The sequence below is a fragment of the Phascolarctos cinereus genome, unplaced genomic scaffold, assembly GCF_003287225.1.
Source record: "Phascolarctos cinereus isolate Bilbo 61053 unplaced genomic scaffold, phaCin_HiC Scaffold_4;HRSCAF=312, whole genome shotgun sequence".
NCBI lineage: Eukaryota > Metazoa > Chordata > Mammalia > Diprotodontia > Phascolarctidae > Phascolarctos > Phascolarctos cinereus.
This window is the reverse complement of record NW_027555847.1, coordinates 45,740,229-45,763,759: the sequence shown is the minus strand read 5'-3', so window position 1 is coordinate 45,763,759 and position 23,531 is coordinate 45,740,229.

Here is a 23,531-nt window from a genome sequence, read left to right as displayed (position 1 = left end):
TCAATGCATGTTTAATTAAATTAACTCTGGTAGGTAGCTCTTGGGGCTATGGTTAGAGCACTAGGCCTGGAATCAGGAATATGAGTTCAAATGTGACCTCAAATCCTTATTAACTGTATGATCCTGGGTAAGTCACTTAACCTCGATTTGCCTCAGTTTCATCAACCATAAAATAGAGATAAATATAACACTCATCTCAAAGAATTAGTCTTATAATGAAATAAGATAATATTTGTAAAAAGTGCCTTGCTGTGGGGTAGAGCCAAGATGGCAGAATGAAAGCAGTGACTTGCTTGAGCTCTCCCCAAAACCCTCCAAATACTCATTAAAAAATGGCTCTAAACAAATTCTAAAGCAGCAGAACCCACAAAAAGACAGAGTGAAACAAATTTCCAGCCCAAGACAGCCTGGAAGATTGATAAGAAAGGTATATCTCACTGGGCTAGAAGAGGAGCGCAGCATGGTGTGGGCGCACAGGCCACAGTGAACCTGGAGCAAGCCTCAGAGGACTGAATCACAGGTTTCCAGACTCCTCAATCCATGCTTGCCAAAGACAGCTTAGAAGGTCAGTAGGCAAAGTCTGTTTCTGCGGTGCTGAGAGAGGAATGCAGGGTCTCAGCTTCATTCCCCAAAAGTGTGGCCCTGGGGAGGTGGGACAGCTGCTTCCTGAGCTTCCAGCCCACAGACTGAGGGGGAATCCAGTGGCTGATCAGAGAGGGACTGCAGGGATCTCTTTGCCAGTGCTGAGGCAGGAATCTCTTGCTTTGCCCAGGCTTGGATCTGGGTCACAGTTTTGGGTGGCCGTCCTGGGGTGAGGAGGAGTGCTGGTGTGGCGGAGCTTGTAGTGGCTGTGGAGAGAACCCCTCCTCACAATTACAGGACAGAAAGGAGTACTTATGGTCAGAGGCCAGGAAGGAGTAAACACCTCTCCCCTTATCATATCACCTTGGAAGAACTGAAAACTTACAGGTCCCTACAAGTATCTCTAAAATCAGCTGTGCAAATCCCCGAAGCTTGGGACAGTACATCCTCCACACTGGAAAAAGTGACTGCTGCTATAAAATGCTTAATCCTTTCCTTTCCCTTCCACTGTTCTTCATGTCTTCCAAAGGGATATGGGTGGATTTTCACAAAGTTTCCACAGAATTCTTTAAACTCATTTCCTTACCTAGGGAGACTGAGGCTTTTCCACACCCCACCCCTGGATGTAAGTGACCTGAGTGGAATGCTTTAGCTGCCTATGCAGCAGCAGGGCAAATAAGATGGCTCTGGGGTAATTACTGAAAACAGATTTGTAGTGGGAAAAGGAATATTGCTCTTGTTATCTGCAGGACCATTGTTTTATCAGGAATGGAGGAAAGGGACAAATCCAGGAGCGAATGCAAATGTGATTAATTCAGAGAGGTTTGTGTAAATAAGTCATTCCAAGATTGTAGGTAGACTCAACACCTCCCTTGTGCAGGGAATGAATAAGCAGGGATTCTAAGGCAATACAGCATTTTGGAGACAGCATTCCTGGCGAGTGCATGCTTGACCTTGGGGTGATACACAGTGCTTATTTTTATATTACTTGCTCAAAACAAAATGTGCTGGTCTGCTGAGGTTGACACTGCAAAATGATTTATCTAGGTTCAAAAGGTTTTAGATTAATCTCACCCTAATTTTGCAGATGATGGTACCTGAAAGCATTTTGTTACCACCCCCAGGATAATGGATATTTTGACCCTGGAGCATGTTTCTCTAATATCAGCTGTTTCTTCCTCTACTTCTTCATCCTCCTCTAAATGATTCCCTGAAAAACTCTCCCATATTGGGCCACACAGAGTCAAGTCAGAATGCTCAGAAATTTTGAGAGCTGAAAGCAATCTCAGAAGTCATTGAGTCTAAGCCTTAGCCTGAAGGCTTTCCCTCTTAACCATATCTGACAGTGGTCAGTCACTCACCCTCTACTTGAACACTTCCAGTAAGAAGGAATTCACCACCTCCTGAGGCAGCCCAATGCACAATGGGATAGCTATAATTGTTAAGCGTGTTTTTCTTGGCATCAAACCTAAATTCTTTGCAACTTCCAACTGTAGAACAATCTACTCCTTTCCACATGACAACCCGCAAGTAACTGAAGACAGTTATATCATCGCCCTAGCCCCCAAATCTTCCCTTCTCTAAGCTAATGATCCCCAGTCCCTTCATTTAATGAATACAATGTGGTCAAAAGGTAATGTTTTATAAATCACACTAAATCTCCATGGTCAGAGGCCAGGAAAGGAGTAAACACCCCTCCCCTTATCATATCACCTTGGAAGAACTGAAAACTTACAGGTCCCTACAAGTATCTCTAAAATCAGCTGTTACTCCAGCTCTATGTTGTGACTTCTTTCAGGGCTATACAAAGAAAATATCTTTTGATGTCCCTATTGCAGATCTTTGGGCTTCATGTTTGTGGCTTATTCATTTTATCCATTTCCCACTTGCCATGAGACTTCTTGACTAAATCATTTTGATTTTAAGCCTAGCTCTTAAAAACAAATTATTGGTATTTTTATTTCCATGACCTTTTACTTGAGAATATATTCCTTCATCCTTCCCTTGCCAGTGACATCCCTTCTCATAAGGAATATGGAATAAAGAGAGAAAAAGCAGTTAATTAAAATTAGTTTGAGTCTGATATTATGTAGACTTAGACTCACCCATTATCAACTGACTCTTGGATTGAATGTGGGGGTGCAAAGAAAGAAGAGCTACCTGGGATCAGAGAGATCTGTAGTACTTTGGACATGTTTGTAGGAAAGTTTTGCCAGATTGTAGCACAACTCAAACCCAGCAGAGCTACAGTTGCAATCTTTCACAAGGCCCCATATGGACAGAACCAGTCTGTATGGCATATGTTAAGTTCAAAGGCTTGCACTGAAGTTCAGAAAATTATGAGCTAGGTACAAGAGGGGGAGATCTGGTTAGTAGCAGTTCACATGAAAATCAAGTAAAGATTTTTATTTCCTGTATGTCCAGTATGAGTCAATAGGATGGTGCAGCTGACTAAAGCTATCCATAAGCCTCTCCCCTCCCCCACCACCAAAAAGAAAAACACACCTACAAACAAACCCCTAATGAAATCTTGAGCAGCATTGATAGAATTTAATGTCAAGGGAGTTGACAGTTTCATGATTTTATTGTATGTTGTGCTGGTCAGTCCATATATGGAGTATTATCTTCCTTCCTGGACTCTTCAGCTTGAGAGAGAGATTGGCAAACTGGAAGACATCCAAAAGAGAGTAACCAAGACAAAACAAGTTTTGGAAACCAAGTAACAGGAAAAATGGTTTAATGAATCAGGATCTTTATCCCAGAGATGTGTACTTCTTCACCAAACTACCTTGTATTCATTATGTGTACAGTTATCCCTTCCATGTTGTGACTTTCCCTACTATAATTTCAATATATCATAGGGCATCATAATTGTATGGGAATTTTTTAGGAGTTTTGTGGGAGCCATGGAAGACATGTGAAGGCCAGCAGACAACATAGAAAAAGTTTAGAAAATCAGAAATACATAAAATACATGTACAGTATTACATACTATCAATGTATTTTATCTTTTAATACCATAATAATTTAGACTTCTTCTCTGTTACAAAGTGAGGACCAAAAATTTTTATACAGATTTTCCAGATCGTGGGGGTTCTGTGCCTCTAAACCCTGCAATGTGGAAGGGATAGCTGTATATACAGATGGATTACTATTTGTGTTATGTATGTGTGTATATATATGTATGTATACATACATATATATACATATATATACACACACATATATATCAGTATATATGTATACATATATATGTATATATGCACATATATGTGTATATCTACTCTATATCTGTATCTATATCTATATCTATGTCTATATCTATATCTATATCTATATCTATGTCTATGTCTATGTCTATGTCTATGTCTATGTCTATGTCTATGTCTATGTCTATGTCTATATCTATGTCTATATCTATGTCTATGTCTATGTCTATGTCTATGTCTATGTCTATGTCTATGTCTATGTCTATGTCTATGTCTATGTCTATGTCTATGTCTATGTCTATGTCTATATCTATATCTATATCTATATCTATATCTATATATCTCAACATATATACATGTTATTTCTCCTGTTAGAATATAAGCTTTTTGAAGTGAGAGACTATTTTTTTTGAATTCCCACTGCTTCATTCACAGAGTAGACCTTTAAACGCCTGTTGATTGATTGATGTAGAAATATATAATAATAATCACTCATATTTATATTGGACTTTAAGATTTATACAGCACTTTTCTTTTAATGGTACTTATGGAAAATGTATGTATATAGCTATATATATAATAAACATAATACATACATGAATATATGCATGTATGTGTTTATATACAAATAGATACATGGTGTATCAATGTATATATGTATGCAGATGTATATATCTACACACACACATATCCACATTCATATATATTGGTCCTGCACTGTTATTTTTCTTAGTATAGGAAATTCAAAAGCCAAAATGGATAGATGGATAGATAGATAGATAGGTCTATAGATAGATAGATAGATAGATAGATAGATAGATAGATAGATAGATAGATCAAAGTCTTTAAAAGTCACCTGGGGCACCAAGATGTGCTAGGATGTATTAGCAGCAGATTTTAAACTTGGAAATTCCTGACCCTAAGGTCAGCTTTCTACCTATTCTGCCATGTAGCTTCTCCAGGAAGAGCTTGAGTATTTTTATCCCTTTTGTTTTATAGATAAGGATATTGAGAATGCAACTCATAGGCATTAGAGCCAGGATTTGAACCTAGATTTTCTGCCTTTCACTCTACTGCCCTTGCCATGACATTCATTATTTCAAGTGTCTGATTTTATCATAGAAATTAAAGGGAAAATCCTATTTTCCCTTTACAAAAATTTATTTTACAACCAAATATGAAATACTTCTATTTCTTAAAGCAAAACCAATACATATACATTACAAACATATATGTATGTATATTATATATATGTATATATATATATATATATATATTTATTTATTTATCTAAGTATTATTTTTGAGATTCTACTGTATGCTTAGCAGTCATGTAACCAGGGAAATAGTTATATGTAAAACAATTAGTGAAAGACATAAGTCAATGCATAATTCTAACCCTAGCCAGTTGACACAGGAATTCTGAGCTCGAATTCCTGTTACTTCTATCTAGGAGAACCGAGAACATGCCCTCATGACTGATATTTCCATTTAACAGTGCCAGGAATGCAGCTTCACTGAAGAAGGGATATGATTGCTCATTTCTTGATAATCATATATAATTTGCTTATGCCAATTTAGGTTTTAATGACTGTAACCTAGGGAATAATATGAGTGTCTTTCCAGACCCTTTTTGGAATGACAAGTTGAATATGCTTCAATCTCCAATGGATTTATGATCACCTTGACGTAGATATCTACTCCAATGATTCAAATTGTAACCCTTTCTGCTTGCCCATTCTTTGCTACTCTTGTCCGTGTCTTCCAACAAATTCATCATAAGAGGCTTACTCACCATGTGTTTAGTTCTACGGACTTCTCAATGATAGTAATGTCTTATGGGATAGTCATTGGTCATCCCTTAATCTCATGATGTAAGTAGACACATGAAAGTTATTTTAATGAACTCAAGCTTCACTCTAAAGCAGAAACTCATTTTTTTAAATACCGATATTCTGCTAGTAAGAGGCACTAACCAATGAGACACAACACGGTATAGAGTAGAGCAGAGGTCTCAGAGTTGGAGAAAACTTCAATCATATTTCTTATGTGTTCGTGCTGCTTGACCCTAGTCAAATTACTTAACTTTTCTTTGCCCCAGACAACTCTCTGAGACCGTAAGCTACAGATTTCCATGGATAAAGGAAGTTTCTGTCACTGAGTTCCCTGTACTAATGATATCACATATTTCCAACTCCAGTTTCAGTAGTTTTGCACTGACCCCCACCCTTATCGAATGGATTCTTTTTTTACCTTAGACTCATAGAATCTACGTATTCCTTTATGATGCGGACCAGGCATCATCTTCTGTATCAAGCCTTTGACAATCCCACCCCACCCTCAACTGCTATTGCCATCACTTTCTGTTCACCTGCTTTGTGTGTGGATATGTGTATTTATCAATAGTACATTTCTTATATGTCTTTTTATATATACGTGTCTCTCCAGTAGAATGTAAGCTCATTGTCAGTAGGTATTGTTTCATTCTTTGTATCTTCATCCCCAGAACTTAGCACAGTTCGTGGCCCATTGTAGGTGCTTAATAAATGCTTTCTGATTGGTTGATGGAGGAAAAAAAAAGATTAAGAGGAGATAGAAGATAGATAGAGCTCCATCTTTCAGGGGCTTGAAAGCTAGATGGAATAGTTTAGATTTGGTATAAAAGGCAATAGGGAGACATTGCAGATTTCCCCAATGGAGGCATGATGTAATAAAAGCAGTAGCTAAGGAAGATTAATCTGGCTATCGTGTATAACAAGGTTTGTCATGATGACAAACTAAAGGCAAAGAGGCCAGCTTAAAGGCAGAAGCAATAAACCAAGAGTGAAGTCATGAAGTTGAAGATCAGAGTAGTGACATGGGGAATAGAAAAGAAGGGATGTATATGGGAGACATTTCAAAGGGAAAAAATCCACAAAACTTAGTGACTGACTAAATAAAGGGGGTGAAGAAGAGGGATGTACAAAATATAGAGCAGAATCCCCTTTAGAGCCTGATATATTCATGTAAAAATAGTAATTGTCCAGAGATTCCTTGCAGTGTTTATCTAGAATGAATTTAGTATAGTCAAAGAATTCACAGATACTGCCTGCAGTCTTATTTGTTTGATTATTTATTTTTAGATTTTTAAAAGCACATTCACTATAATCGTATCTGGGGAAAAAATCAATAAGAAATCTTACATGCAGGAGAAGCCAGCCACAACCTTCACTTTATCATCCCATTAGGCAAATGATTCAGTAACATCACTATATAGCTGCAGATTGTTTAGCAACATGATTAGGGAAAGTTCATAAGATGCTACCCGCCTGGGATTTTCACAATCTTTTCATATGTGTTTTTCTTGTATTTTCTATTTCTGTTCTACCATATTCTATTCATGTTTTGCTTAAGGCAACCTACCTTTGGGTAGCTGAACTGTGCCTTGAAGAGACCATCCATAATGAAAACTGCAATGTGGATTCAAACTGAAAACAATTTATTTTTAAACAGTGGTCCTCTAGTGTTTAGTGTATGTGATGACATAGCTTTGGCTTGTTAGCCATTCATGGTCACAAAGGATAACTTGACCTGATGCAATCTGATCAAGCAGAGACCCCTCTGTGTCTTACACGTGACAATATTATTCTGACTATCAGAGCCATAACTTGCCAAAATTCTTTTGCTTCAAGAGAGCACCACAAAATGTACCCAACGGAGACAAATTCAGGTTCAGTATAGGGGTACGAGGCTCCATGAAGGACTCCTGAAACCACCCTATGGGAAGACATAGTGACTCAGATTCCAAGAGGGTGGGTGGGGATGGCTGCAGGAGGAGGTGGAGAAAGAGAATTATTTTTAATAACTAGGTGCTAAGTTCATCTGTTTTGACCTGCTAAAGCCTTCTCCCAAATACTGTCTGAACCCTAGATTTTGATAACTTGGAGCATGGTCCTCATAGCCCCACCTTTGTTATGGCTCTGGTGATAACATCCTATATCAGAAAGAATGGTGATGATTTGTTATCCCTCCCACCCCCCCATCCCACCTCCACCATACACACACACACACACACACACACACACACACACACACACACACACACGCATGCACACACACACACCCCATGCAGACATATTTTCTTCATCCAAGTCCATTCAGTCATCTGATAATGAATGACAGATGACACTGAAACCGTAAGACTAACTCATGACTCACACTTATTGTAGTCTTACTTCATCCTTAGGGTATAATCTGGCTGAGTGAAGAAGGAATCAGAGAACTTGGTTTCTGATTCTTGCTCTTGGGGACAGCTAGGTGGAATAGGGGATAAACTTCTGGACCTGGGGTCAGGAAAGACCTTAGTTCAAATTTCCTCTCAGATACTTACTAGCTGTGTGATCCTGATCAAGTTACCAAACCTGTCTGCCTCAACTTTTTCAACTGTAAAATGGAGATAATATAGCAGCCATTTCCCAGGATTATTGTGAGGATCAAATAAAAGATATTTGTAAAGAACCTTGTAGACCTTAAAGTACTATGGAAATGCTAGCTATTATTATTATTTCTCTGATACTGACAAATTGTTTGACCTTGGGCAAGTCTCTTTGGGCTTCTGTTTCCTCACCTAAAACAATATGGAGTCCTTAATACATCCAGTTTCAAATGCACCCTTCTTTGGCATTCATAGCTGTCTGTTTCCTAGCTTTCTGGTCTTCTCATACTATTCTCCTACATGTAGACTATAATTACAGCGTTACTGGCCTATTTGCCATTCTTGGAATGTGACTCTCCATCTCCCACCTCCATTGCTTTGCACTGGCTATCCCTCATGCCTGGTGTGCTCCCCTTTCGGTTTCCCTGCCTTTGTTCAAGGGGAAGCTGGGTGGTGCAATGGATAGAGTACTGGGTTTAGCATCAGCAAGACTCAGCTTCCTGAGTTCAAATTGGGGGCTTAGACACTTACTAGAAGTGTGACTCTGGGCAAGTCATTTAACCATGTTTGCCTCAGTTTCCTCATCTATTAAAATGACCTGGAGAAGGAAATGGAAAGTCCCTCCAGTATCTCTGCCAAGAATACCCCAAATTGGTCATGAAGGGTGATACATGACTGAAATGAGTCAACAACAAAATGATCTTAGAGTTGAAAGGGAAGGACTTTTTTCAAAACTTAGCTCAAACCCCATCTGTTCCAGTTCTTGCCAATGCTAATAATATCTTCTTCTGAGATTACCTTCCATCTTGTGTATCTTGTATATACCTACTTGTTTATTTGTTGTCTCCCCCAATAGAATATGAGTTTCTCAAGGTCAGGGGCCATTTTTTCCCTTTTTTGTATTCTCTGTGCTTAGCACAATTCCAGGTATATAGTCAATGTTTAAGAAATACTTGTTGACTTCACTAGGTTCTCAGTAATCAAGTAGCATGATAGGGTGGAAAGGGGGCTAAGTTTGGGGTCAGAGAACTCAGGCTCAATTCCATGGTCTTCCTCTTACTACTGCTATGACCTTGGGCAAGTCCCTTGGCCACACTCCTCCAGGCTTCAGTTTCCTCAATTGTAAAAGGAGGAAACTGGACTCAGTGGCCTCTAAGCCCAGTCCAAGAAATCTACAGTCTCATGAGCCTTAAACTCTCAGTTCTAAAACTGGTTCTAAACAAAGGAATTGTTTCACTCTGAGAAACAAAGTAGAACAATGGGACCCTCTTCTTTATAAAACTTGCCTGAGTAGACAAACACGTTTCTATTTAATCCACCATCAACTATGTTTTTATGGGCATTATTTGGACTATTCATTAAAACTTATTCTACATAGGACCTTCACATTTCCCTGTAAGATTATGAATGAAAAAAGAGAGATGGGCCATATGTTGGCTGGTGAGATACTTTATTTATGTACATTTCTTCTGGTGATGAAACAGTTTACGTTTCAAAAAAGTGGCTTCATCACACTAAGTAAGAAAGCCAGTACGATGAAGAAGAATGTCTCTGTAGCCTCCTTGGAATTAGCCAATTGCAAGTCATATAGTAGAGGAAATGAGGGGGATGGAGGGGGGAGGGGGGAGAAGACCTAGAAATTCTAGCTAACAAAGCTGATTTGGGCTTCTTTTGTTCATTCAAGTAACTGCAATGGCTTAGTTTACTTAGTTAGAATGTTACAGCATGGTAATTTATCTTTATTTGTCAGCTCCCAAGAGTTGAGATCTTTTCAAAGGCAAAAGTGAATAGGAGGCAAAAATAACTGCCTGATTTTGACTCAAGATTGCCCTCAGATGTTGTGGCGAAGTCACTTTAAAAGTGTTCTCACTGAAAGAAAAAAAAAATGAGTCCTTCCGCTAAGAGGTGAAAGCATAATTTAATGGAAAGCTGGAAATATTAATAGATTCCATATTTTCTTTCATGTAAAGTGTATGATCAGATTAATGGTATTTGTCAGTCACTCAATAGGCAGGTGGCATTGATTTCATGTAAATCAAAATGAACTAGGTTGGAGTGGAGTTTTGTTATTGTGGAAGAGAAACTTGACTTGGGTCATTTTTATACCAATGACATCTCTTTGAGGTCTCAGGCTCTGAAAGACCAGCATAAAACCAATGAGGGAAGTCTCCTGGGACTTTTTGTGGAGGTGGGAGAACATACCTCCACCCTCCCTCAAATCTTGCAGTGAGAGAAATGGAAGATGTTTCCTTTCCCTATGGTACCTCCTTGATTCCGATGGTACAACAGAATTATAATGCACAATTCTGGCCCCCAAAGCAGTTCAATTTAATTTAATCTAGCACAATTTTATTAAGCACTTACTATGTGCTATACACACTACAAAATTCAGCCAAAATAACCAGCATGCGAAGTTCCTTCAAAGTGAGAGGCAGTATATAACCTAGTGGATAGGCTGGGTTCAGATCCTGCCTCAGATTCTTACTAGCTGGGTGACCCTAGGTAAGTCACTTGAACTCTCTGTTTTACAATTTCTTCATCTATAATGTGAAACCTTGGTGGTCTTCTCTAAAATCCCTCCCAGCTTTAGATCTATGGTCTCATGAAATCAAATTTCAAGAACAAAATTTATTCAAGGAAAAGGATGCTTTGGGGCAGAGAGGGAGGGAGTGGTGACTTCTGATGGCTTCCTATATTAATTATTCTGGCTATTTCACATTAAATTTCAGGGGTCTTTTCTGCATCTGGACATGTGGTATTAGCACATTCTAAATTCTAATTCTAAATTCTAAATTCTAAATTCCAACACCCTAGTTACAACTCTGTGATTCAAAGAAGAACTAAGTGAATAAAGATGAACACTCTGGTAAACAATTACCCTCCAGTGCAATGGAAAAAATGAAACTCCAAACTCTGGTTAAAGGTTTGCCCATCTTCTATGGTCACCTTCGTTTTAACCTTATAAGATTTTGGAGAGCAGAAACAATACCTTTTAATTCTGTTTCACACATAATCACGTGCAATGAATGGGTACTTAGTAAAGGCTTTTAGTCGTGATACTATCTTGTCATTGTCATAACTATCTATTACTTGGTGTGGTTGGAAAGGACTTATTAATTCCTCTAGTTAATATGATATTATTGTGCACCTTGATGCAATGGATAGAGAGAGGGTTTCAGAGGTAGAAAGACCAGGGTTCAAGTTTTATCTCCAGCAGATTAAGAATGTGTGACCCTGGTAAAGTCACTTAACTTCTCCATGCCCCGGGCAACTCTCTAAGAAAAGATTCCTTAACCTTTTGCATATAATAATAATAATATCTTACATTTATATAATCCTTCCTATGTGCCAGGTGCTTCACAATTAATATCTCGTTTGAGCCTCACAACAACCCTGGGGGAGGGGGAGGTGCTATTAATATCCCCAATTTATAGGTGAGCAAACTGAGGCAAACAGAGGTTAAGTGACTTGCCCAGGATGACCCAACTTAAATCTCTGATCCTGTATTTGAACTTAGACCTTCCTCACTCCAGGCCCGGCACTCCATCCATTGTTCTACCTAGCTATGGACCCCTTTGGGCAGTCTGGTGAAGCCTCTGGTCCACCGTCTTACTGTTTGTAAATACATAAAATAAAATATATGGGAAACTAGTTATATTGAAATACAATTATCAAAATATCTTCAAAAATCAGAGACCCTAGCTTAAGAGCCCTTGCTCTAAGATTATAGAAAGTGCTTATTAGGCATGGGCAAAGGGTATTCTTCTCATCCTGTAGATAATATTGATATTATATATATATATATATATATATATATATATATATATGTATATATATATAATATGATATAATATAATATATGATTAACAACTTTTAAAAAATTGGAATACAATAAATTTTTTTTAACAAAAGTACATACTAAACTTGATTTTATCTTCCTTTAATTCAGAAGACACTTTGGTGGCATCTTGTAGAATCTCAGGGTGTTCATTAGAAATATAAATTATTACTGTATTTATAATCCATACAGAGCTTTCATCCAAGGTAGAAAGAGTATACCTAGCCTCCATTTAATTTTTTCTTTTCTGGAAAAGATGTTTGTTTCTTCAAGATATCCTGGTATCATAGAAAGAGCACTAGATAGGGAATGAGAAAAATCTTAGTTCTTTCCCTGTTATTTATGTACTACAAGACCCCAAGGAAGTAATTTACCTCTATACCTCTGTTGTGTCATGTATAAAATACAAGCAATGGACTGGATGATGTCATAGAATCTAAAAGTTAGAAAGGACCTTAGGAATCCCTAGTCTAGAAGTCTCTCTCTTACTGTGGGGAGAGATGTCTATAATGTCCTTGGTAGGTGGCCATCCAGCCTTTGCTTCAATACATCCAGCGACAGAAGGCTCACTACCTCATATGGTAGTTCATTTTCTTCTGCACAGCTCTAACTGTTAAATAATTCTTCCTTAATAGTCAATTATGGAGCATCTGTGGGAATAAAACAACACTAACACATCGTTGGTATATCCAACCCCAGCAATTGTAGGGGGGGATCCCTTAGAATTATATGGATATATTTTGTATACTGACATATTATTCTTAGTATTGGATATATATATATATATATATATATATATATACCCCAAGGAAGTTAAAGACAGAATGGTCCCATATGTACATATATATTTTAATAGCAGCACTTTTTGTGGAGCCAAAGAACTGGAAATAAAGGAGAATTCGTTGATTGAGGATTGACTAAACAAATTGTGGCATATGAATATAATGGAATACTATCGTACCATAAGAAATGACAAAAGTGAGAAATTCAAATAAATGAAAGACTTGAATGAATTGATGTAAAGCAAAGCAAGCAGAAACGCAATCTCCACATTGACTATAACAAGATATATGTAAACAACCATAAAACAATTCTGAATATTTTGTAATTATAATAATCAACCCTAGAGAAGGGATGAGGAAATAAACCTTTCTCCTTTCATTGGAGAGGTGGGATATTCTGGGAATGAAATATGCCATATACTTCCAGGTGCCGTCAATGACTTATTTGTTTCATTTAACTACTCTATTGTTTTGTTGTTGTGATTAAATTTTACTTTGGTACAAGGAAAATTTCTCCCTAGAAATGAGGGTGGAAATTAAAAGGAAAATGTCTTGGAAATGACTGTAAGGTAAAACCAAAATTAAGATCCTAGATTTAGAGCAGGAAGGGACCTTAGAGGCCATCAAGTTTAACTGCTTCATTTTACAAATGAGAGAACTACAACCCATTTTACAACTGAGGAAAATGTGGCAAATAGAGGTTAAGTAACTTGCCCAGAATCACATAGCAAGATTTGAAATCTTGTCCTTCCTGACTCCCATGCCATTACTCTATCCTTTACACCACCTCCTCCTACTGATCCAAAATCTACTACCTGCAACTTTCACTTTTTGGTACCAGTTCGGCTCTAGGAAGTTACTTAGAGAAACTCTCTCTTTTACATGACAGCCTGTCACACTTTTGAAGATAACTACCATTTCCTAATTAATAGCCCTACTGCTGTCAACTGTACTTTATAGTTCACCATTTCTGGACTCTTTATCGTTCTGATCATTCTTCCATGGATAAACTGCAAATGGTCAATATCCATCTTAAAATGTGGTGCCCAGAAGAACTCAGCACTACAAATGTGGTCTGACGTATACCAAATCCATCAGAACTATGGTGTTCCTGCTGGTTCTAAAATTCTATGATTCTTCACAGTGTATCGTAAGGCATAATGCCTAGGGAAGGCACTTGATCAATGCTGTGATCTTTTGAGATGTTTTTGAAGGTCATACAGAAGGTGTGAAGCAGAACCAAGAATAGAACTGATTTTTTTACCTCCTAAGATCTTGTTAGCATCTAGTTGCTGAAGGAGTTCATGATATACAAAAAAAAAAGGTTAAGAACTCCTGTGCTAGAGCAAGCATATCTCTTCAAAAGCAAGATACAGAAAACTATTTTGGAGAGCCAGTGGGTATTTTTATAGGCTGTAGAATCCTAAATAAGAACAACATGAAGGGTTAATGACCTATATGGTGAAAGCCAAGCCCGTAGGAATCACAGGGTATTTGGGTCATCTGAAACTTTGAGATCATGGAATCCAAACCCCTCCCCTATTTTATAAGTGAGAAAGATAGGCCTAGACAAGTGATGTGAAGGGAACTTTGGGAAAGCAGGAGAGAAAGTAAGTTCATAGGATCAGAAGATTATACATTTAGAAGTAGAAGTAATTTTATGTCCTATTGGGTCCAAACCCCTCATTTCATAAGTGAGGAAACTAGTACTCAGTAGAGTTACATGACTTGCCCAGGGACACACACAGTAGATGACAGAGCCATGATCTGAACTCTGCTTCTCTGACTTCAAAGTCAGCACTCTTTCCACAGAAACATATTCAAGTTCAACACTTGAACCCGGAATTTTTTACTTTAACTCTCATGCTTTTTGTCTGCACTTCCCCTCTGTTTCTGTCCTGTCCCATTTAGTCTGTTGGTGTTCACACTGAAGTGCCAAGATACAGCTAGACTAATATCCATCTTGGTATTTGGGCACATGCAGCATCAGCTTTTGAGTTGGAGGGGACCTTGGAGGTCATCTAGTTACAAGATTTCAGGTTGAAAGGTCATCAAATCTCTCATTTTATTCAAACTTCTCTCACTTCATTTTTTAAATTAAAATTTTAATCAATTAACAAAAATCTATTTTCTCTCTCTCATCTTCCCAAAATTGAAAAAAATTAAAACTTTTATAATAAATATGCATAGTAGCATAAAATAGATTCTAACATTTACTATGCCCAAAACATATATGTCTGCTTCTATACCCTCTCTGTCAGAAGACGGATAACCTGTTTCAACCCCTTTATTTTACAGAAGAGCCAACTGAGACCCAGAGAGTTTGATTGATTGTTCAAAGTCACATGGACAATTAGTGGTAGTTTTAGATTTGAACCCCGGCTTTGACTCCATCCAATCCTCTTTGGCTGCTCAGCTAGGGGACAGATGTAGTTCACAAAATCTTGTGGAACTGAGTATATTCTATCTACCTTGTTCCTGATATGCTCACCAGGCCATATGAGAGGGCCTACAGGCAGCCATATGAGAATGTGTGTCTTAATGCCATGGGTAAATTGCATGCTGATAGAAGAACCATCCATAAATCCATGTCTTTTTCTAATAAGTTTCAAATGGCATCACTCTTCTTTGTAAATTAAGTTTCAGAGCTTGTTTGTGTGAGAAAGAGAATCCCTTTCAATCAAGAACTGATGACTGATGACTGGGATGTAAATTAGACTGAATCTTTACATGCCCCAGAAAAGTGGATTAATATCTGAAGGCCTTAAATAGTGCCTTTCTGGGATTCACTATGTGAGTCCTGACCGACTGCTATGAAGGTAAATGTTGTGGGGGCCTCCTCTCGCTTCACGAACCCCTGGAAATTAACTCTGTGAAAGTTCAAACTGGTTTTGATGTTTATACCTTTCCCATCGGGCTGGTGGAATTTTTATACATAAGATTTTCCCCAGGGAACTAATATAGTATTTTTAATGATACAGCAAAAGATTGGTCTTCTAAAAACAGAAGCAAAACCCGACATTTGTGTTCACAGATCCCCATGGATGAAGAGCAATTTCATTTGGCTACTCCATTGACATTGCCTAGAAATGTGCACAAGAACTTGTCATCAATACAGAGTTTTCACCATTTGGTGCCTGGAAGGACAGGGAGGAAAGATGCCATTACCGATGGAACCACTATTTGGAAATGGACTAGGATAGGGTTACTAGGGCTTTGTTGTAAGGTGCTTTTTGTTGTTCTTTGTTCTATTGTGTTGGTTGCCTTTCTCTGTATTCCCAGTAGTTAGCACGGTACATGGCACATAGTAAGTGTTCAATAAATGCCTATTGACTTGACAGCTTGGCTTAGGGGGAAGATGGGTAGAGATAAGGTGAACTTCTCTAGTTAAGTCCAGACTGCCAGCCTCTGGCCATCTCCCCCCATGCCATGTGTGTGGCACGCGTATACCTTGTGTGGAGCCATCATCTCCTGCCCACTGCTTTTCATCTCTTTCTCTGGGAACAATAATCCAATAAACTCTACTATTGCTTCTGGGAAAAACAAACGAAACAAACCGAAACAAAACATAACATATCAATTGACTACCTGATGGCTCCGTTCACCCTTCCTGTAACTTCTCAAACCAAAACACTCCTCCCCTGTCACCTTTATGGGTCATCTCCCCCTATTTGAATATCATCTCCTTCATGGCAGGGGTTATCTCATGCTTTCCATATGCCCAGAGTTCAGCATAATGAATGCCAAATATTGCTTTTTCATTCATCCACCTATCCACCCATCCATCTATTCACCATGGCACATACTCTTCTGGTCCTATGCTGTAGAGTTCACTTCTGAGGCCCTCTCCTAGGCTATACTTTTCTTAATGATTTCACTTTCCTTCTACTTCTTCTGAAGGATTGGAAGGTCACGGTAACAACCAAGGATGTGCCTTGGGGGCTAATGCTACTATCTTAGGGACATATGCTCCCTCTTCTGGCATAACTGTATCAAACTGGGGTTGATTGTCCTCTTTGGCCCTATCTGGTGCCCAAAATGAATTGACTCCTTGTGTAAAATTCCCAGTTATAGCTCTGCTACCATGCGTCATACTAATAGCTAACATATCTATAGCACTTAAAGATTTGCAAAGTCTTATCCTCACAATGATTCTGTGAAGTAACAGTAATTGACATTTATATAGCTCTTTAAAGTCTGCAGAGTGCCCTGCATGCATCATCTCCAGAGATACTCATAGAGGATGGGCTGAGTGTGCCTATTTCAGTTGGAATGTAATATTCATCCTCCCACCCCACGGTAGATTGACATGTCTGGTCCACATTCTAGGCACATCTCTAATGATCTCCTTGAGCCACATAATGATCCATTAAGATCATTGATACTATAGCCATTATTAGGGTCATTTTTACAGATCATCAGAGGGGCTAAGTGATGTGCATGGTCACACAGCCAGCAAGTCTCAAAGTAGTGATTTGAACTTAGGTCTCCCTGACTCAAAGTCCAGCACCTTGCACTGCCTCTCTCTGGGAGGTAATTATAAATGTCAGGACATGTGATGGAGTATGGTTTAGATTTCCTTATCTATTTAGTGTTTGGCACTGCTACTTAAATATACTCTCTGTCACTTTGGACAAATCACTTTTCCACTCCTCTGAGCCTCAGCTTGCCATTTGTAAAATGAAGGGCTTGAACTAGATGCCTTCTAAGGTTTTTTTCTAGATCTACGTTTATCATCCTATCACGACAGTAAATACTACCAAATTCCAGTATCTGGTATCAGAGGACCCAAGGTCAAATCTTTGTTCTGCTGCCTATGTGATCTTGGTTTAATCATTGCCTCTCTCTGGGATTCAGTTTTATTCTCTAAAAATGAACGTTATGGAATAGATGTTTTCTAATGGCCTTTCAGTTCTAAATCCTTTAATCCTGTTGTCTCTGTTCTGTAGATGAAGAAGGAAGCTCTCAGGGAGAAGTGAAGTGATTTCCCCTCAAAATCTTGATTCAAAACCAGGTCTCCTCATTTCAAGTCCAGTGGTCTTTGCATTATACCATCAAACCAAGCTTACAGAGTCCAAGTCTTCTTGGAAGCTGAGGTGGAAACAATATTTGTGGGATTGAGTTGAGTTGAGTTGGACAGTTCTGCAGCATACACAAAGAATATCATGGAACATAAAGTATGTGCCATAGAAACATGGAGTTAACACAAATACTCATCCAAGACCTTCTGTAGAATGCCAGGCAATTCTCATTGGTTTTGTCTTCTATCCCTTTGTTCTGCGGGATTTGGCCCACGTTAATTGACTTCTGTTTGGATGCTTACCCATCTGTTCTTTTTGTGTGCATCTGATTTATTTATTCATTCCCTAGTCCTAGTCAATCCCATCCCTTGCATCATCAAATCTGGGACCTACTGATCATGAAAGGAACATCTAAGTTGTTTTCCTGCTTGACTACAATTCTTTCATTTACATGGGCACCTTTTTGGCAAGCCTTGATATCAGTGGCAGCTGGCCAAGAAAGTGTGGAAAGTTGATACAAAATGAACTGTGAAATTCTTGGTACTCACTGTTGCTAGAGTCTATTTGCATGCCTGCTGGGAACTGAGAGATATAAAACCAGGAACTGGCCTCTTGACTTCCTTTTGGGGAGGGATCATGGCTCTCAGGAATTGCATGGTGGTGCTTTAGCAATTGACATTACAATATGGAAACATCTCCCTCCCCCCACCTTATTGAAAGGAATTCCTTTATTTCTGAATTGACACAGTGGTATTAAATATGTCTGTATATTTATTTCATATGTCCACATCTGACTGGCTTGGGGAGTTAGGTTCCAAGTACAGTTTTAAAAGAGGTGTTATTATCATGAGATTTCCCTTTCCTCAGAGTCACTGGGATGAACCATCAATTGTGACAAGACTATTGATAAAAACCCAAGTTAGATAGGGATTGTGAATAAGGAGACCATCCAAATCCTATCTCTAATGTTTACAGAGCAAATCACTTAACTTTGATCAGCCTCAGTTTCCTTTCCTGTAAAATAAAAGGATTGGCCTCCATAGCTGCTGACATCCTTTGTAACTTTAGATAGGATCCCATGACTTTTTTTTTTCTTTTTTTGTCTAGACCTATGATTTCATAACATATTGTCTATTTACTTGAAACTTATAGTCTTAGAAAATTGGCTTAGGAAATGAGAGATTAAGTAATTTGCTCAGGGTCACACAGTCAATATGTCAGAGGAAACATTTATACTGCAAGGTCTCTGGACTCTGAGGGCAACATTCTGTCAACTATGCCCCACTGGCCCAGTTGTAAGAACGTGGGCTGTCAGAATGGATGCTCAGGAATATATACAGGGAAACAAACAGGGTGGTGATATGGAGGGAGCACTTATCTTGGAATCAGTTCAAATGCTCAGTATCCCATCCTCACCTGTGACCTTGGAAAAATCACTTAACTTCCCTAGGCTACAATTTGCTCATCTGTAAAATTAAAGGATTATGATCAAGATGGGCAACTAGTTGGTAGCTGTGTGACCCTGGACAAGTTACCTAACCCTGTTTGCCTCAGTTTCCTCATCTGTAAAATGATCTGGAGAAGGAAATGGCACACCACTCCAATACCTTTGCTAAGAAAACTCCAAATGGAAGTCATGAAGAGTCGAACATGACTGAAACAACTGAATGACAAATAATCAAGATACACTGGCATATTTGTTTTTTCCTGACATATAACACTCTATCTCCCATCCCTGAGTCTTTGCAAAAGCTGTCTCCCATGCCTGGAATGCTCCCCTTCCTCCCCTCTGATTTTAATTTCCCTGACTTTCTTGAAGACTATGGTCAAATCTCACCTTTTGCAGGAAGCCTTTCCCAGTCCCCCCAACTACTAGTACCTTCCCCTCTGAGATTACTTTTATCTATTTTGCTTCTACCTTTCCTGTACCTAATTATTTATGCATAGCTTAGTAGCTGTCCATTGCCCTTTAAGTCACCATTTTGATTCTTTGGGAATATGACTCCAGTATTTTTAGCCATATAGAATTGCAGTGGTGCTCATTCGATGATACCAAGCTGTTCTCTGACAATGGGGCTCATTAAAAATAAATAAAATAAAACTGATACTAAAGACTGCCAAGAATCTAATTTGAGCTACAAGTAATGGGATACAAGTTTAACAGAACCTTTGGTTCAAGCAGAAGAGTTCTAGTCAATAATTTTATGCTTTTTTTTTTCTAAGTTTTGCAAGATAAAGCAGGAAGGAGGATCTTTTGGGTCAGCCCCTGTCCCCATGCTGAGCTTTGATGATAGGAACCAGTCTGCTGAAAGTATTGTTAGCTGGCTCCAATAACCTCATTTCACAAATGAAGTTAGGTAGAAGAACCCTTAATAAAATTAGCAAAAAGCAGCAAGATCTCACTCATCCTGTAAATATCCTTTGAACACCATTTGGTGCAGGGCAATATATGTGGCAAATGTGAAGATGCCAAAAACTCATTGTTCTGTCATTTGCTATTTTAAAATCACTTGAAAGAATAGCAATAACCTAAGAGGGTTGGGATTGTATTCAATCTGGTTCTTTTTAAAATCCTGATGTTCTACTTTTTCATACTTTCAGCTTTGTACTCTTCGAAAGCTGACGTTTTTGCGTCAAAATGGTCTTTTAAAGTAGAGTCTTAGAAAAGGCCTTGAAATTTTATCAGAAATGTTTTCACTCTCTCACATCAGACACTACTCTAGAAGCTAGTGGCTGAATTAGTAACATAGGTTTTGGTCACATCCACCAAGATGACAGATCATTCCAGTGCGGGAGTTTCTGTGGGCTCACAAGTTTGTTTGCTAATGTGTGCCATGCCCATCTGCTATTGCAGCATTAACACCAAAGAACCCATAAAGCTCCCATTACCCAGAACATTCTTTTATAGTGAGCCTTTACTGAGCTGTACTGCAAGGAATTAAATTACATTATGTGTAATGGCTATTTGATTGTTTGATTACTTTTGCCTGGTTGTCTTCCCAGGCCACTGGGGAAAAAACGTTTCAGAGTTCCTCAGGGCTTGTCTCTGTGCAGAAACTTCTTAAAATTAAACCAAGATGGGAAAGCTTAGAGTCTCCTGAAAAGATTTGAGCTCCCTATTCTGGCAAACTGACCTGCTGGCTGCTCCCTCTGAGTAGCATTTTGCTTTTACATAGCTAGACTCCTTTGTTACAATCATTCCCTCCTCTGCTTCATCTCTTAGAATCCCAGGCTTCCTTCAAAGCACAGCCCATGGTCTACATCTTATGCTATACCTTTCTTGATCCCAGTTGTTTGCATGCTGTCTCACTTAAAATTTCTTGTATTATAATTCCTTTATTTATTTAGGTACATGTTAAATTCTCCCACTAGAATGTAAGCTCTTTGAGAGAAGAGATTATGTTATATTGGGTCTTGTATGTCAGTGTTTTATACATAATAGGTGCTTGATAAACATAATGGGTGGCTCAGGACCAGAATTTCCCTCAAGTCTTAGCTTCCAAGGACCAATATTGAGAGCTACCCCTTTCCTTCACACACACACACACACACACACACACACACACGCACGCACGCACACATGCACATAAACCACGTTGCCCCTATTCAGAGTTTACTCAGAATATAGCTCATTTTTAGGTCTCCACAAAGTGGTTAAAAGGGCTCCCCAGGTCCCATAAATTCCTCAAGATAACAAATGCATCTATGGAACAGGACAGTTTTTATTTCACTCCATGGAAAATGCAACAAATGTAGCAAGGTATTTGACACCTCCATCCAGTACCCCCCACCTTTCCCACAGGAATGAGCTGTGAGTCAATACCAAAGAGCAAGTACTTTGAATTCTAGCTAAGCATACTGAGGAATGTAGCCCAGTGTATGGATGGAACTGCCATACAGTTTAAACTGCAGGGTGAGATTATCCCCGCCTGGGAGATATTTGGACTTGTCTTCTATTAGAGCTGGGGAGGACATGCATAGAAGGGAGAGGCAGATTAATAGAGTTGAGCCTAGTAAGGCTCTACCAGGGCAGCACAAATCTTTCAAACGGAAGCAGAAAAGATAGAACTGACCAGAACAAGAAAAGCCTTATGGTCTTTATTGTCCTAGAGGAGAGAAAGTGAATGGAGAATCTCATTTTTTTCTGCTTTCTCTTCCTCTTCTCTCCTTTGATCAGACTGGATGGAGATTTAAATCCAAAGCATGCCATTTCCATTTTAAACTACTCTTTATTGTTTCAATGGTATTCTAAGTCTGGCTTTCTTTAGGTGAAAGATGAGATGAACATCAATTGTTCTATTCCAAGAGGGTGGCTCTCTTTATTTGGCTTCAGAGAAGGAAACTTCCAGGAAAGATTGCCTTTTAGCTTAGGGCAGAGATCCCAGTCTTCAGATAATTGTTAGAGGACCTCTAACTGGGGAAATGATAACCAGCTATTTGCATGTTATTAATAATTCTATATGCTTCCAAAAGCCAATTTCAAAAATGACACCTGAAGCTTTTCTTTCATCCTAACTCTAGACTCAGCAAATCATTCATTGCTATAGCTAGAGCAGGTCACTTTGAATGTGGTTGCCTGAAGATATGCGGTGGAGGCGGGGAGAAAAAAAAAGAGACAAAGATAGAGACTCAGAGAGACAGAGAAATACAGATAAATGGCTATGGAGGGGAAAGAGAATAGAAGTGGGGATCAAAAGGAAGTCCCTGTCCTGTGCTAACTCTGGTTGGAGGAGATAGGCATGATCTGGGAGGATTCAAACCCTCCCATTCCCAGAAGAAGAAAATACCTATCAGTCAACTATCTTCCAAATCTATACCTGCTGATTATATAAAGAATTCACAGAATCTGTAAGTGATGAAGAATCACATAAGGGACTCATAATCTCTCAGCAATAAGCAATGTAGTTCTCCTTTTTAATGTGTTCCCTTTTCTATGGTGTCCTAAAGTTTTCCAGATTCAGCACCACCTTGTAGTTTGTGCTCACTTCACCAGGGGGCTGAATTTAGAGCTGCAAAAAGATAACTCCTTGCCATTTTACTCCTTATCTCCACAAAGACCTATATAAGCATTCAAGAGTATGGTATTATCCTGAGGGCTGAAATTCCCTTGGAAGAGCAACATACTATAGGTTAATACATAAACAACACTCCATCCCTCCCACCCTTCTCATTGGACCTGCATCATCCAAATAATTTTAATAATTATACCATGCAGTTACATGTAACATGATTATTGTATATAACGTATCATATATTATACATTATCTTAATGCCAAGTTGATCTTCCATATCATGGCTTTACTCTGTTGTCACTGCTCTTCCCACCATTGGGTAGGACAATATGGAGCATCTTTTTATATTCCCAAATTTGCACTACTCAGGAAATTCCCCTTCCATGAATAGAAGTCTTGGTTCCTGAAATTTTTAATTTCCTTAACTCATGTGCCACACCTTCCATGAAGCTTTCTCCAGTCTCCTCATTTTGAAGTGGTCATTCCTCCAGTTCTTTAGTATAGGATGCCAGGGCTATACCACATGAAACAGTGTCTACTTGATGGAAGGCCAGCTATTTTACAAGGAGAGGTGGGTTCTCTGTCATATCTGATGTTTTTCACCTGTGCTGTTATTAGTGTGGTTTCATGAGAGATATGACTTTCTAACAAGGAAGATTTGGGGCAGGGGGATT